At 34.4% G+C, this 16306-nt stretch overlaps 1 pseudogene; it reads left to right on the top strand.

Annotated features, from left to right (window-relative positions):
- Window positions 1–14867: 14867 nt before the first annotated feature.
- LOC148949318 (uncharacterized) lies at window positions 14868–15743 on the top strand (annotated as a pseudogene).
- The last annotated feature ends 563 nt before the right edge of the window (window positions 15744–16306 follow it).

Here is a 16306-nt window from a genome sequence, read left to right as displayed (position 1 = left end):
CACGTCCAATGTTAAGAAATATAAAAACCCATAGCTCCTAAAAGGGAGTCAGATCAAAACAAAAAGTACACCATTAGAACCGCCTTGTCCGAAACCCCTGTATAGTAAAATTTCTGTCCCTTGGCTTGAACAGCAAGGGAAATATATTGGCTTGAAAATCAAGAAAAGTGGCAGCTACTACAGGATTCTCCACAAATGGCATATTTTTTTTTTCTCTTTTTTTTCTTTGTTTCTAGAGATAGCTTGGCACTGGAACATCGTAGATAGTTGTTCAATGGCTCATTTTAAAGGAAATTAATTGGGTTAAAAATCTATAGTAACTAAAATAAATTATTTCTAAAAGAGAATAAATTTTTCCACCAAAAACTGCATTTTTGATGTCTTTTCACACTGCAGTCCTTCAAACATAATACCTGCGGTAAGATTTGAACCCACGCCTCCGAAGAAACTGGTGGCTTACACCAGTGCCTTGGACCAATCGGCCAGGCTGCCTCTCATTAATATATATGTGAATCCGGGTTGCAGCAGTAGCTAGCAACCTAGTAAGAGACCATCAGTCCAATGCTAAGAAATATAAAAACCCAAAACTCCTATAAATAGTCAGATCAAAACAAATTATAATAAAGAACGACCTCTTGCCTATATTAAATTTTATACGCCATTTAATTATAGTATAGGTTAGTAATTCCACAGATAGCTTGGCACTGGAACATCGTGGAGAGTTGTTCAATAGCTCATATTTAATATATTTCATATTAAAGATTGATGAATGATTATATAAAGGACCAATATAGTTCATCATAAATATTATTTGTCAATTATTCCATTAAAATACGATCATTGGAATAACAAACCATTAGAAACATTGGACTTCATTCAAGGACTTCATTGGACAGATCAAGGAGCGTTATCACAATGATAAACTTTATAGAGAAGCAACAATTGAGCAGGCTAGACAAAAGAGCAAGGAACGGTATGGTAATGATGAAGATTACCGATACAGTAAAGAACGATCTCTCTCCCATAGTAACTGATATGTTACATTAAAAGACGATAATTGGAATAAAAATTTATTGCATGCAATGGACTTAGTTAGCTACTAGTACAGCAAGGGATATCCGGGTTGCAGCGGTAGCTAGCAACCTAGTAAGAGACGATCACGTCCAATGTTAAGAAATATAAAAACCCATAGCTCCTAAAAAGGGAGTCAGATCAAAACAAAAAGTACACCATTACAACCGCCTTGTCCGAAACCCCTGTATAGTAGAATTTCTGTCCCTTGGCTTGAACAGCAAGGGAAATATATTGGCTTGAAAATCAAGAAAAGTGGCAGCTACTACAGGATTCTCCACAAATGGCATATTTTTTTTTCTCTTATTTTTTCTTTGTTTCCAGAGATAGCTTGGCACTGGAACATCGTAGATAGTTGTTCAATGGCTCATTTTAAAGGAAATTAATTGGGTTAAAAATCTATAGTAACTAAAATAAATTATTTCTAAAAGAGAATAAATTTTTCCACCAAAAACTGCATCTTAAATTTTGTCAGTCAAGAGGATTTCAGGTAGTAGTTGTTAATAGTCAAACAATTCGTTGTGATCAAACAGTACATGGTAACAAACTGTTCATATAGAATAAAGCTTGAGCACAAATCAGGATTGCTACTAAGTTGTCTTGTGATCCAGGTTATAAGAAAATGAAATATGAAAGAGAAAGATTTATAATAAAGAACGAACTCTTGCCTATACTAATACATGAATGATCGAAATAGTTCATTATAAATGGGAAGTATGTAATCCGGGTTGCAGCGGTAGCTAGCAGTCTAGTAAGAGACGATCACGTCCAATGTTAAGAAATATAAAAACCCATAGTTCCTAAAAAAGGAGTCAGATCAAAAGTTTATAATAAAGAACAAGACCTAGCCCATTTTAACTGAAACATAAATATATATTATGTAATTTCCATCAGTATCATGGCCGTAGAGATGACTGAAACCTAGTAAAGAACAAACAATTACAGTAAAGAGCATTTCATGTTAAAGATTGATCAATGATATTTACATTAAAAGACGATCAGTGGAATAAAATTTCATTATAAATGGGGAATATATAAGTTTCAACGGTTATCCAGGTTGCAGCGGTAGCTAGCAACCTAGTAAGAGACGATCTGGCCCCATAGTAAAAACTAAAGTAACCCACAACTCCTGAAAAAAGATTCAGATCAAAACAAGAAGTACACTATTAGAACTGCCTTGTTCGAAACCTCTAAATAACAAACTTACCGTCCCTTGGCTTGAATAACAAGGGAAATATTATTATTATTATTATTCATTTATTGCCCTTCAAAAAAAGGTACAAAAGGTACAGTAGACGGAGTAATCAATAAAGGAAACAAAAAGAAAAAAAAGAAGAAAAAGAAGGACACAAACACACATTGAAAATTCAAAAATTCAAAATGTTGGCTTGAAATCCGGGTTGCAGCGGTAGCTAGCAACCTAGTAAGAGACGATCAAGTCCAATGTTAAGAAATATAAAAATCCCTAACTCCTACAAAAAGAGTCGGATCAAAACAAAAATTACACCATTAAAACCGCCTTGTCCGAAACCCCTATTAAGGAAAGTTACCGCCCTTTGGCTTGAATAACAAAGAAAATATATTGGCTTGAAAATCAACAAAATTGACTTTAACCACGTTATTCTCCACAAACGGGATATTTTTTTCTTTTTTCTTTTCCACCGATAGCTTGGCACTGGAACATCGTAGAGAATTGTTCAATGGCTCATTTTAAAGGAAATCTCTAGATCTAGTACCGTTTGTACCTGATTTTTTTAAATCGAATCAATTTCTTACGAAAAACTTAATTTTTATGTATAATATTGATCAATGACGTCATAGTCGTTGGATGTAGTTAGTAATTAATAACTACCTGACGTGAGATTTCATATGTATTTCCAGACCGAAAAATTCATTTTTCTTATATATCTTATTTTTCAGTTTAGAATCGCTAAAGTTATTATGTAAACTGCAAAAATATTTATGATATCTGAGCAGTAATTTTATTATAATAAAGAACGACCTCTTGCCTATACTAAATTTTATACGCCACTTAATTATAGTATATGTTATTACATTAAAAGGCAATCATTAGAATATTACAGTAAAGAAAATCCAGGTTGCAGCGGCAAAAAATTCATTTTTCTTATATATTTTATTTTTCTGTTTAGAATCGCTAAAGTTATTATGTAAACTGCAAAAATATTTATGATATCTGAGCAATAATTTATAATAAAAAACAACCTCTTGCCTATACTAAATTTTATACCCCACTTAATTATAGTATAGGTTATTACATTAAAAGATGATCATTAGAATATTACAGTAAAGAAAATCCGGGTTGCAGCGGTAGCTAGCAACCTAGTAAGAGACGATCACGTCCAATGTTAAGAAATATAAAAACCCATAGTTCCTAACAAAGGAGTCAGATCAAAACAAAAAGTACACCATTAGAACCGCCTTGTCCGAAACCCCTGTAAAGGAAACTTTCAGTCCCTTGGATTGAACAGCAAGGGAAATATATTGGCTTGAAAATCAAGAAAAGTGGCAGCTACTACAACATTCTGCCTAAACGGGATATTTTTTTCTTTTTTCTTCTTTTCCACAGATAGCGTGGCACTGGAACATCGTAGAGGGTTGTTCAATAGCTCATTTTAAAGGAAATTAATTGGGTTAAAAATCTATAGTAACTAAAATAAATTATTTTAAAACAGGATAAATTTTTCCACCAGAAACTGCATTTTTTATGTCTTTTCACACTGCAGTCTTTCAAACATAATCCTATACCAGCGGTAAGATTTGAACCCACGCCTTGTCTTGTCTGAAACCTTACTAGATAAATAATGAATGTCGTCATAGTTTTTTATATTAGAGCTATGACGTGAATAGAAAAAAACGATATTATGTTGTGGTTTCTGAAGACGTCATGAAATAATATCATTGCGCCATGACGTCATGAAATAAAATCATTACGCCGTGACGTCATAATTACTACTTAAGAACGACAAAGATGTAAATGGTCTCCTTCGTGAATTACATAATGGTTAGATCAAAGCAAGCTGCACGCAAGTTAAAAAAACAGTACTGCACAGACAACAGAGATAGTATCTTGAAAAGAGAAAAGCAAAGGTATTCAACCGACCAGGCGTATCGAGATGCGAAAATTGATAGTGACAAACAGCGTTATTATAATGATGTAGTTTATAGACATGCGAAAATTGAGACAGCCAAACAAATTACAGTAAAGAACGATCTCTCGCCCATAGTAACTGATATACGGTGGTTCCAGGGGTAGCTACAAGCTATCCAGATTGTAGCGGTATCCGGGTTGCAGCGGCAGCTGTAACCCGGAGTCTCTTTGCTTAACAACAAAGAAAATATGTCGGCTTATTATTAAACAAAACCCTAACAAAAAACTAAACTAATTTTAAAATTTTTACATTAAATTACATCAAAAGACGATCATCGGAATAATAAATCATTGAATTTACATTAAATAACGATCTTCAGTCCATAGTAACTGAAGAATTATTGGCTTGAAAATCAAGAAAATTGACTTTAACCACGCTATTCTCCACAAACGGCATATTTTTTTTTCTTTCTTTTTTCTTTTCCACAGATAGCTTGGTACTGGAACATTGTAGAGAGTTGTTCAATGGCTCATTTTAAAGGAAATTAATTGAGTTGAAAATCTTTTGTAACTCAAATAAATTATTTCTAAGAGAGAATAAATTTTTCCACTAAAATCTGCATTTTTGATGTCTTTTCATAATGCAGTCTTTTCAAAGATATTTGATTTTTGTATCTGGTAACATTAAATCCGGGTTGCAGCGGTAGCTAGCAACCTAGTAAGAGACGATCACGTCCAATGTTAAGAAATATAAAAACCCATAGTTCCTAACAAAGGAGTCAGATCAAAACAAAAAGTACACCATTAGAACCGCCTTGTCCGAAACCCGTGTATAGGAAACTTTCAGTCCCTTGGCTTGAACAGAAAGGGAAATATATTGGCTTGAAAATCAAGAAAAGTGGCAGCTACTACAACATTCTGCCTAAACGGGATATTTTTTCTTTTTTCTTCTTTTCCACAGATAGCTTGGCACTGGAACATCGTAGAGGGTTGTTCAATAGCTCATTTTAAAGGAATTTAATTGGGTTAAAAATCTATAGTGACTAAAATAAATTATTTTAAAACAGGATAAATTTTTCCACCAAAAACTGCATTTTTGATGTCTTTTCACACTGAAGTCTTTCAAATATAATCGTATACCAGCGGTAAGATTTGAACCCACGCCTTGTCTTGTCTGAAACCTTACTAGATAAATAATGAATGTCGTCATAGTTTTATATTATTTATATTAGAGCTATGACGTGAATAGAAAAAACACGATATTATGTTGTGGTTTCTGAAGACGTCATGAAATAATATCATTGCGCCATGACGTCATGAAATAAAATCATTACGCCGTGACGTCATAATTACTAGTTAAGAACGACACAGATGTAAATGGTCTCATTCGTGAATTACATAATGGTTAGATCAAAGCAAGCTGCACGCAAGTTAAAAAAACAGTACTACACAGACAACAGAGATAGTATCTTGAAAAGAGAAAAGCAAAGGTATTCAACCGACCAGGCGTATCGAGATGCGAAAATTGATAGTGACAAACAGCGTTATTATAATGATGTAGTTTATAGACATGCTAAAATTGAGACAGCCAAACAAAAGATCAAGGAGCGTTATCACAATGATGAAGATTACCGAATCAAATATAAGAAAAAAGAAAAGCAAAGGTATTCAACCGACCAGGTGTATCGAGAAGTAAAAATTGAGAGAGCCAAACAAAACATCAAGGAGCGTTACTGGGGTGACAAAAGCTATAATGAAAAAATTAAATTCTCTGCGAAGTTGTACCGAAGAACGCATAAGGACAAAGGGAAAAATTACTACAGTAAAGAACGATCTCTCTCCCATACTAACTGATATATGGTGGTTTCAGGTGTATTCCGGGTTGCAGCGGTAGCTAGCAATCCGGGTTGCAGCGGTAGCTAGCAACCTAGTAAGAGACGATCACGTCCAATGTTAAGAAATATAAAAACCCATAGTTCCTAAAGTTCCTAAGTTCCTAAAAAAAGGAGTCAGATCAAATTCAAAAGTACACCATTAGAACTGCCTTGTCCGAAACCCCTGTATAGTAAACTTTCTGTCCCTTGGCTTGAACAGCAAGGGAAATATATTGGCTTGAAAATCAAGAAAAGTGGCAGCTACTACAGGATTCTCCACAAATGGCATATTTTTTTTTCTCTTATTTTTTCTTTGTTTCCAGAGATAGCTTGGCACTGGAACATCGTAGATAGTTGTTCAATGGCTCATTTTAAAGGAAATTAATTGGGTTAAAAATCTATAGTAACTAAAATAAATTATTTCTAAAAGAGAATAAATTTTTCCACCAAAAACTGCATCTTAAATTTTGTCAGTCAAGAGGATTTCAGGTAGTAGTTGTTAATAGTCAAACAATTCGTTGTGATCAAACAGTACATGGTAACAAACTGTTCATATAGAATAAAGCTTGAGCACAAATCAGGATTGCTACTAAGTTGTCTTGTGATCCAGGTTATAAGAAAATGAAATATGAAAGAGAAAGATTTATAATAAAGAACGAACTCTTGCCTATAGTAATACATAAAGGATCGGAATAGTTCATTATAAATGGGAAGTATGTAATCCGGGTTGCAGCGGTAGCTAGCAGTCTAGTAAGAGACGATCACGTCCAATGTTAAGAAATATAAAAACCCATAGTTCCTAAAAAAGGAGTCAGATCAAAAGTTTATAATAAAGAACAAGACCTAGCCCATTTTAACTGAAACATAAATATATATTATGTAATTTCCATCAGTATCATGGCCGTAGAGATGACTGAAACCTAGTAAAGAACAAACAATTACAGTAAAGAGCATTTCATGTTAAAGATTGATCAATGATATTTACATTAAAAGACGATCAGTGGAATAAAATTTCATTATAAATGGGGAATATATAAGTTTCAACGGTTATCCAGGTTGCAGCGGTAGCTAGCAACCTAGTAAGAGATGATCTGGCCCCATAGTAAAAACTAAAGTAACCCACAACTCCTGAAAAAAGATTCAGATCAAAACAAGAAGTATACTATTAGAACCGCCTTGTCCAAAACCTCTATATAACAAACTTACCGTCCCTTGGCTTGAATAACAAGGGAAATATTATTATTATTATTATTCATTTATTGCCCTTCAAAAAAAGGTACAAAAGGTACAGTAGACGGAGTAATCAATAAAGGAAACAAAAAGAAAAAAAAGAAGAAAAAGAAGGACACAAACACACATTGAAAATTCAAAAATTCAAAATGTTGGCTTGAAATCCGGGTTGCAGCGGTAGCTAGCAACCTAGTAAGAGACGATCAAGTCCAATGTTAAGAAATATAAAAATCCCTAACTCCTACAAAAAGAGTCGGATCAAAACAAAAATTACACCATTAAAACCGCCTTGTCCGAAACCCCTATAAAGGAAAGTTACCGCCCTTTGGCTTGAATAACAAAGAAAATATATTGGCTTGAAAATCAACAAAATTGACTTTAACCACGTTATTCTCCACAAACGGGATATTTTTTTCTTTTTTCTTTTCCACCGATAGCTTGGCACTGGAACATCGTAGAGAATTGTTCAATGGCTCATTTTAAAGGAAATCTCTAGATCTAGTGCCGTTTGTACCTAATTTTTTTAAATCGAATCAATTTCTTACGAAAAACTTAATTTTTATGTATAATATTGATCAATGACGTCATAGTCGTTGGATGTAGTTAGTAATTAATAACTACCTGACGTGAGATTTCATATGTATTTCCAGACCGAAAAATTCATTTTTCTTATATATCTTATTTTTCAGTTTAGAATCGCTAAAGTTATTATGTAAACTGCAAAAATATTTATGATATCTGAGCAGTAATTTTATTATAATAAAGAACGACCTCTTGCCTATACTAAATTTTATACGCCACTTAATTATAGTATATGTTATCCGGGTTGCAGCGGTAGCTAGCAACCTAGTAAGAGACGATCACGTCCAATGTTAAGAAATATAAAAACCCATAGTTCCTAACAAAGGAGTCAGATCAAAACAAAAAGTAGACCATTAGAACCGCCTTGTCCGAAACCCCTGTATAGGAAACTTTCTGTCCCTTGGCTTGAACAGCAAGGGAAATATATTGGCTTGAAAATCAAGAAAACTGACTTTAACCACGTTATTCTCCCCAAACGGGATATTTTTTTCTTTTTTCTTTTTTCTTTTTTTTTTTTCTTTTCCACAGATAGCTTGGCACTGGAACATCGTAGAGGGTTGTTCAATAGCTCATTTTAAAGGAAATTAATTGGGTTAAAAATCTATAGTAACTAAAATAAATTATTTCTAAAAGAGAATAAATTTTTCCACCAAAAACTGCATTTTTGATGTCTTTTCACACTGCAGTCTTTCAAACATAATCGTATACCAGCGGTAAGATTTGAACCCACGCCTCCGAAGAGACTGGTGGCTAACACCAGTGTCTTGGACCACTCGGCCAGGCTGCCTCTCATAAATAAATATATATGTGAATTTGGGTTGCATATAATAAAGAACGAACTCTTCTGTATACTAACTTGCATAGGCAACTTCACTATGGTTAAGATTACAGAATATATATTATGACAATGCAAAATGTATGAGAAAAAAGTGCATTATTTTTCCGGGTTTTTCCGGGTTGCAGCGGTAGCTAGCAACCTAGTAAGAGACGATCACGTCCTATGTTAAGAAATATAAAACCCCCTAACTCCTAAAAAAAGAATCAGATCAAAACAAAAAGTACACCATTAGAACCGACTTGTCCAAAAACCCTATAAAGGAAACTTACCGCCCTTTGGATGGAATAACAAAGAAAATATATTGGCTTGAAAATCCATAAAATTGACTTGACCCACGTTATTCTCCACAAAAGGGATATTTTTTTCTTTCCGCTTTTTCTTTCTCCTCAGCTATCTGGGCACTGGAAAATCATAGAGAGCTGTATAATAGCTCATTTTAAAGGAAATTGCTACATCTAGTGCCTTTTGTAATTAAAAATAAAATACTTTTTAAAGTAGAATCAATTTTGTCAAAAAATTGCATTTTTTATGTATTTTCATACTGCAGTCTTTTTAAAGATATTTGAATTTTGAAGCAATCAAACAGTTCATGGTAATGAACTCTATAGTAATAATAGCTACATGTCTCAATAGTAACTGAAACTCTAAAGAACGAAATTTTGATACCAATAGATACATCAATTTACAGTAAGAACGATCTCTCGCCCATAGTAACTGATATACGGTGGTTCCAAGGATAGCTACAAGCTATCCAGATTGTAGTGGTATCCAGGTTGCAGCGGCAGCTGTAACATGGAGTCTCTTTGCTTAACAACAAAGTAAATATGTCGGCTTTATAATAAAGATCGACCTCTTCCCTATACTAACTTGCATAGGCAACTTCACTATAGTTAAGATTACAGTATTGATATTATACATCCTTATAAATTATAAAAGGTTTAAATGTTCGAAGATTATAGAGTTAAAAAATTTCCCACACCGGGAATCGAACCCGGGCCTATTAAGTGAAAGTTAACTATTCTAGCCACTAGACCATATGGACACTAAAGAAGTATGATTTAAGAGCCATATGCATATTATTATTTCACCATACCAATTATAATAAGGCCAAAACAAAATCGTCGACTTGCAACCTTACTTTTGACACTTTAGTTAAATCTTCATCAGATATCATATAAGAACTGGAGAGGTGTCACACTCCAGACAGTCGGAAGTACGATCACGTCCAATGTTTACTTAGTAGGATTCAGACTCAAGTGGTACAATAAAGAACGACACTTAGCCCATGTTAACTGAAACATAAATAGGGATTATGTAATTTCCATCAGTATCATGGTTGCAGAGGTGTCCGAAACCAAGTAAAGAACAAACCATTATAGTAAAGAACATTTCATGTTAAAGATTAATCATTGATGCCATAATCATAGTTTGTAGCCAGGTCGTCTCTTACTATTCCAAAGAAGAAAAAGCCGTAGGATTTTTCCTGTTTGTAATCATATAGTAAAGAATGATATGATGCCTATGGTTTAATAAACGGTTATATAAATTACAGTAAAGAACGATCTCTTGCCCATAGTAACTGATATACGCTGGTTCCAGGGGTAGTCCGGGTTGCAGCGGTAGCTAGCAATCTGGGTTGCAGCGGTAGCTAGCAACCTAGTAAGAGACGATCAAAAGTAACTCATCACTCCTGAAAAAAGATTCAGATCAAAACAAGAAGTACTCTATTAGAGCCGCCTTGTCCAAAACTTCTATATAGCAAACTTACCGTTCTTTGGCTTGAATAACAAAAATCCGGGTTGCAGCGGTAGCTAGCAACCTAGTAAGAGACGATCACGTCCAATGTTAAGAAATATAAAAACCCATAGTTTCTAACAAAGAAATCAGATCAAAACAAAAAGTACACCATTAGAACCGCCTTGTCCGAAACCCCTGTATAGGAAACTTTCTGTCCCTTGACTTGAACAGCAAGGGAAATATATTGGCTTGAAAATCATTACTATCATGAGTAACATATGCACTTGCTGGTGCATTTGCATTATTAACATTTTTGTGTTGTTCTTGACAATCTTGGGCCGGTGGAATGACATGAAATATATCACTGTGATCAAGTTTCACATTAATATATAATTTTTTCTCTCTTATTGTCACCATCGGTCCGACACTAGTTTTACTTTTGTCATTTTTGGGACAAATTTCTATTAGAAAGGGTTCTTCAACTGAAGGGCTTCTCATTCTTTTTCTGGGACCTCCAACAATGGAAATTGTTTTTCCTTGAGTCTGTTGTCCTTTAGAGTTTACTTCATCTGTTATACATACTTCATCTGGTGTACCTCTGAGTTGCCTTTCTGGGAACTCAAACAATGGAAGATCTGTTCTATAAATGTGTCTCAAACGGTTGTACTCAATTAAAGCATCAACATCGCAATAAATCTTTGTGCTATCAAATTCTACTAGATGTAAACCTGCACTAGTGGTCACACGGGAAAGAGCAACGTACATCATACCTGGACCGAAGCAACGATTACCTGCGTCAACAATTTCACACTGTAAACTTAGTCCTTGGGACTTGTGTATTGTAATGGCAAAGGCCAGTTGAAGAGGAAACTGTCTTTACGTGTAAAAGAACTGCTTCAAAACCTCCAAGTGCAAGGTGTCTCTGCCAATTTTAAACGGAAGTTCCAGTCCATAAAATTTTACAAAAACTCAAACTATTTCTCCGTTTGGTAGCAACTTAAAGCTTGTTAATGTTCCTATTGATCCGTTTACTAGCCCCTTAGCAACACAAATATTTCTTTGGGGCATCCAAATATCCCAACCTCTAGACCATATAATATTTGTTAAATATCCGATTAATGACGTTTATGTTAAATGGATATTAAGTTCTAACATTCAAGGAATGATGGGAAGTTGAACATCCAGGTTGTCATAAGGGTTTGTGTCTACAATGTCTAAGCCAAAACTATGGATATTAAGTTCTAACATTCAAGGAATGATGGGAAGTTGAACATCCAGGTTGTCAAAAGGGTTTGTGTCTGCAATGTCTAAGCAAAACTATGGATATTAAGTTCTAACATTCAGGGAATGATTAGGGAAGGTTGAAGTGGAACCTCCAGGTTGTCAAAAGGGTTTGTGTCTGCAATGTCTAAGCAAAAACTATGGATATTAAGTTCTAACATTCAAGGAATGATTAGGGAAGTTGAAGTAGAACATCTGGGTTGTCAAAAGGGTTTGTGTCTACAATGTCTAAGCAAAAACCATGGATATTAAGTTCTAACATTCAAGGAATGATTAGGGGAGGTTGAATACAATAAAGAACGAGCTCAAGCCTATACTAACTGAAAATTTTTAATATAATCCGGGTTGCATATACATTAAAAGACGATCATTGGAATAAAAAAATTATTGCACACATTGGACTTAGTTAGCTACTTAATCGTTGTAGGTTCGTCGTTGTAGGTTATACAAATAAGCCAACAGCTATAGATAAGGCTAAGGCAGCAGCTGCAGGTACAACTAAGCCAACAGCTGAAGTTGTGCTTTTTCTGCATTATAACTTGCCCCATATGGACTGGATTTACTAAGCACTTGAGTGCACTTACTAAGAAACATGTGAGAATGATTATGGGCAGAGAATACAGGGCTTAAACGTTAGGTAAGGTTTTCATCTGGAGGGGAATTTATACTTTCAGAATTCTTAACACTTGTGTCATCACCGCTGTTTTGCCAATCAGAGTAGCATTGTCAGCTTTAATTTTGATAATTCCTATAGGAAAGCAAATAAATTCTTATTCCGTATATAAGCATTTTTACCGTATATTTTTTATGACATATAATAAAGAACGACCTCTTGCCTACACTAAATTTTATACGCCACTTAATTATAGTATAGGTTAGTAATTCAACAGATAGCATGGCACTGTAACATCGTAGAGAGTTGTTCAATGGCTCATTTTAAAGGAAATTAATGGGGTGAAAAACCTTTTGTAATTAACACAAATTATTTTAAGAAAAAGCCGTAGGCTTTTTCCTGTTTGTAATTTTTATTATAATAATCCGGGTTGCAGCGGTAGCTAGCAACCTAGTAAGAGACGTCACGTCCAATGTTAAGAAATATAAAACCCCTAACTCCTAAAAAAAAGAGTCAGATCAAACCAAAATGTACACCATTAGTTACATTAAAGAACGAATTATATTAAAACATGATCACTAAAAGAACAAACCATTGCATACATTGGACTTAGTTAGCTGCCTGATTCTTTGAGAGTCGTCTCTTACTACTCCAAAGAAGAAAAAGCCGTAGGCTTTTTCCTGTTTGTAGTCAGGGTTTACATAATATGGGTTGTCAAACAGTTTATATTTTAGCAGGGGTAAACTGCAGATTCTCTTGACTGCATTTTTGATGTCTTTTCATACAATAAAGAAAGACACCTAGCCCATGTTAACTGTAACATAATTTACCTAAAGGATCAATTTAGCTTATTATAAGTCGGGAATTTGTAAGTTTCTTTAGATATAGCTGGAATTTTAAAGTAAAGAATGAATAGTAAAGCCTATAATAACTGCTGAATAATAGTTTGTTTATGATATTTTATAATCCAATCTGGGTTGCAGCGGTAGCTAGCAACTAAGTAAGAGATGATCACGTCCCCTAATAAAAATTACAGTAGCCCATAACTCCTGAAAATAGAATCAGATCAAGACAAGAAGTAAATTATTAGAACCGGCTTGTCTCTATATAGGAAACTGACCGTCTCTTTTCTTGTTTACAGTAAAGAACGATCACTCTCCCATACTAACTGAAATATCGTGGTTCCAGGTATAGTTATAAAAAGGACGAATATAGCTCATCATAAATGGTGTTTATCAATTATTCTGCTTGCAGCGGTAGCTAGCAACCTAGTCCGGGTTGCAGCGGTAGTACAATAAAGAGCGTCACCATGCCCATGTTAACTGACACGTAAATGGGGATTATGTAATTTCTAATAGTATCATAGCTGTAGAGATGGTTCAAAACTAGTAAAAAACAAATCCGAGTTGCAGAGGTAGCTAGCAACCTAGTAAGAGTTACAGTAAAGGTCATTTCATGTTAAAGATTGATCAACGATATCATAATCATAGTTTGTAGCCAGGTCGTCTCTTACTATTCGAATTAAGAAAAAGCTATAGGCTTTTTCCTGTTTGTAATTTAACATCAAACAAAGAAGGGATCAGATTAGACCAAGAATTACATTAAAAGACGATCGCTGGAATATCCGGGTTGCAGCGGTAGCTAGCAACCTAGTAAGAGACGATCACGTCCAATATTAAGAACTATAAAAACCCATAGCTTCCAAAAAAGAGTCAGATCAAAACGAAAAGTACACCATTAGAACCGCCTTGTCTGAAATCCCTATATAGAAAACTTTCTGTCCCTTGGCTTGAACAGCAAGGGAAATATATTGGATTGAAAATGAAGACAAGTGGCAGCTACTACAACATTCTGCCTAAACGGGATATTTTTTTCTTTTTTCCTCTTTTCTTTTGTATCCAGAGATAGCTTGGCACTGGAACATCGTAGAGGGTTGTTCAATAGCTCATTTTAAAGGAAATTAATTGGGTTAAAAATCTATAGTAACTAAAATAAATTATTTCTAAAATTACAATAAAGAACGAACTCTAACCTATAATACTTACTGAAAGGTATTTATGGGTGTGTGGAGCAGTCATCCGGTTTGCGGCAGTATTTTTGTCAAAATTCAACTCTTGACAACTCTTTTTCTATGTTGTAATTTTGATAAGAAAATAAGAATTATGGAAATGTCAAAAGATTCAACCTCCACCAAATGAACATTAGGCTGAATGTCAGTGATATCATTTGAAATTTTCTTTAAAAATATTCTTGTGTAGATTCAATCAAGTTTTTAATGTTATGAATATGACGTAGCTAAAACGCAATTTTTGCTGTACAGATAGTGTTTCCTCTCAAGTGTAAGAACAAATAAATAGACCAAATTTAAAAGGTGCAAAACTATTTACTCTCTCTTTAAATAGTAGCAATTTTGTCTGAAGCCAAAAATGTAGCCGTACAAAAAATTTGAGCCAATTATGTGAAGTAATTCTAATGTATCTGGAAAACTTAACTAGCTTGAAGAGTGCTATTTGAAGGTCATAAATGTTTAAGATGAGTGATAGTTACTATAGTGTTAGAGATAACAACCGTCATAGTGAGATGCCGTCAGTGGCAAGCGAGATAGTTTCTGATGACGTTTCATGTTTAAAAAGTTGGGAGGACATGAATTTGAGGAAAAACCTGTTGCGTGGCATTTACAATAATGGCTTTGAATCACCAACGGAGTTTCAACAGAAAGGGATTATGCCGTGCATAGAAGGAAAGAATGTTATTTTGCAAGCAGAGTCTGGGACTGGAATAACTGCAACCTACGGGATCGCCACACTTCAAATTGTAGATCCGAGCAAAAAAGCATGTCAAGCAATCATTCTTGCTACAACACATGAACTAGCCCAACAACTTTGTAAAGTTATTACAAGTTTAAGCCAGTATGAGAAAATTGAATGTTGTGACTTCATAGGAGGTAGACCTATTAGGGAAGACGAAAGAATAATTCAAAATTTAGGGGTACAAGTTGCTGTTGGAACTCCTGGTCGAATACTTGCCCTTATTAAGTCTAAAAGGGAGGACGAAAAACCAATTTTGAATACAAAGGATGTAAAGCTTATTGTAATTGACGAAGCTGATGAGATGCTTTTTGTTGACAAAACCAATTTTGTTGACACGGTTAAAGAAATAGTTGGGGTCTTGGACAAAAACATTCAAGTAGTACTGTCATCAGCAACCAGGCCCACTAAAATGTTTGACATAACTGATAAGATATTGAGAAAGGATTTAACACCAGTTTATATTAAAAACTTTATATTAAAGGAGAAGCTGACATTACCGGGGATAAAGCAGTATTATGTTGAAGTTAGAGAGGAAGAGGATAAAGTTGGTGTGTTTGAGATTTGTACGATACATTATCCATCGGTCATTTTTAATTAGTATGTATACAAATAGTATGGAATAATTCACGGAGGAATAGAGCCCCAAAGTTGACATTGGATGTGTCAAGGTCATGCATGCTCCTCAGAAGTTACAGAAGCTATTGAATTTATTACAGGAATTTTTATTACATTACTCTCAAAACATCAAGTGATGTTAATGAAAATCGCACCATCAGATTCAGCATATTAGAGAACCTCCTATATATCTAAGACAATTAGAAAAAGAAGATATAAATGACGTTAGATTCATAACAGCACTGAGATGAATCCAAAAACTCTTAATCGACAACTAGGACAAAGTACTACAGTGATTATGATGAGCCTTGTTATTTCACCGACCTTGCATTCATCTTTTGTGTTACATCACACACATTCAATACCGGACTCCGGTCCTGGATACGACTTGTATGCTTCGAAATAGAGCCCTCGCAAGTAGTTGATTCTTTGTTTTTGTTTTATCAAAATTTATATTGCTTTACATATGCGAAATAATACAATTAGCATGCAAAAATTAAACGGATGCACTATTAAGACATTTAATACTTTATTAAAAAAAAAGTT

The sequence above is a fragment of the Artemia sp. Qi Xiang Cuo genome, chromosome 8 (assembly GCF_049724085.1).
Source record: "Artemia sp. Qi Xiang Cuo chromosome 8, ASM4972408v1, whole genome shotgun sequence".
NCBI classification, from domain to species: domain Eukaryota; kingdom Metazoa; phylum Arthropoda; class Branchiopoda; order Anostraca; family Artemiidae; genus Artemia; species Artemia sp. Qi Xiang Cuo.
The sequence above is the reverse complement of the archived record's forward strand: the minus strand, read 5'-3'. Positions and strand labels throughout refer to the sequence as shown.